Below are 1,397 nucleotides of genomic sequence, written 5' to 3'. Positions count from 1 at the left end.
TCCATCACAGCAGCTCACCCCCGGGCCATTCCTTACAACGCTCTCCGCTCCACTAGCCTAGTGGAGAGTGCATTGCATTCCATTTCTTAAGTGTTTGGGATGTCTTGGCCGTAGATTGAACCACAGCCCTCCCTGCGTCGGGCCAGACACTCGTACAGACGCCCACGCAACGGCTGTGACTGACAGAGTGAGAGATGGCTGATGGGTATCTGACCTTTCTGTCTCTATTTAGGAGGGGTTTACCTGCAGTCTTGACCTCTTCTCTTTACTCTCTCTCCTGCTCTCTCTCACCCCTGTGGCTACACATACCAGAGACGGGGTCAAACGGTCACTGCAAATGAATCTCAGCATTTAGTCAATTTAGTGGAGTTTTCTGTGACTGACAACTTACCTGACACTATATCGTCCCGACGCAGGGGATGCCACCCGTGCTCCACGCAGGATAAAAAAGAACACAGAAAGTTATTTGAGCCGGGTCTGAGGTAAATCACAGCTCATGAGACCAGACAAGTCTGTGACAGCTCCTCTGCAGTATCTGATGGAGCTGCTGTACTGACAACACTTGACATTTCAAGTCAGCCAGTCAGCACAGCGCTGTACTGCCTGCATGACAGAGGAGTCAGCAGCTTTACGTAATAGCTGATAGGCATCGGGCAGAGCGAGAGAGAGGGCCAGAGTGGCAGGATTGCAGAGAACACCTACTGTCTCTGAAGTATGTGTGTGTGTGTGTGTGTGTGGGGAAGCAATGGGAATCAGAGCCAAAAAATGTACGGGAGGCCAGAGTTACAACAGTGTGTTTTCAACCAGTGAGCTGCTGCCTGCTCAGAGATTAGAAAAAGGCGAAAGTGCTTTTCTGAGCTGGATTTGAAAGCCACCACTCAAACCTGGGTCAAGTTTTAGCTGCAAATAGTTCTTATTATCAGATTTTCTCTTCGTGCAGCACCAGGTGGGTGGGGCTTACTGCCTCAGGACAATGCAGACGGTGTCAGGTGAATGTCAATCAGGGAAGGGTGCACTAAACGGACTCTCAAACACTTTCCTGTGATTGTCTGAACTTTCGGACACATTGTATTGTCTCATGCGGTAAACCCCACCCATCTGGCACAGTAAGTAGGATGAATGAAACCATAAAAAGAATTTGCAAATAGCATAAATCCGGCACAGAGTTGGCTTTTTAAACCTTAACCATCTCAACTCAAGCAAATATTAGTCCCACACACACACTTTGCATCCAGACACACACAGTTGATGAGTAGATATGACTATGACAGACAGACAGAAGAGGTTGTATGTTTGCATGTGTGTGAGAAAGAGAGAGTAAAAGGGGAGAGAGTGAGAGAGAGAGAGAAAGGCCTGGGGCTCTTTTACGAAAAAAAATAGAGAAAAGGAGAATGCAA

This window comes from Centroberyx gerrardi, chromosome 18 (genome assembly GCF_048128805.1).
Source record: "Centroberyx gerrardi isolate f3 chromosome 18, fCenGer3.hap1.cur.20231027, whole genome shotgun sequence".
NCBI classification, from domain to species: Eukaryota; Metazoa; Chordata; class Actinopteri; order Beryciformes; family Berycidae; genus Centroberyx; species Centroberyx gerrardi.
Note: the sequence above shows the minus strand (reverse complement) of the source record.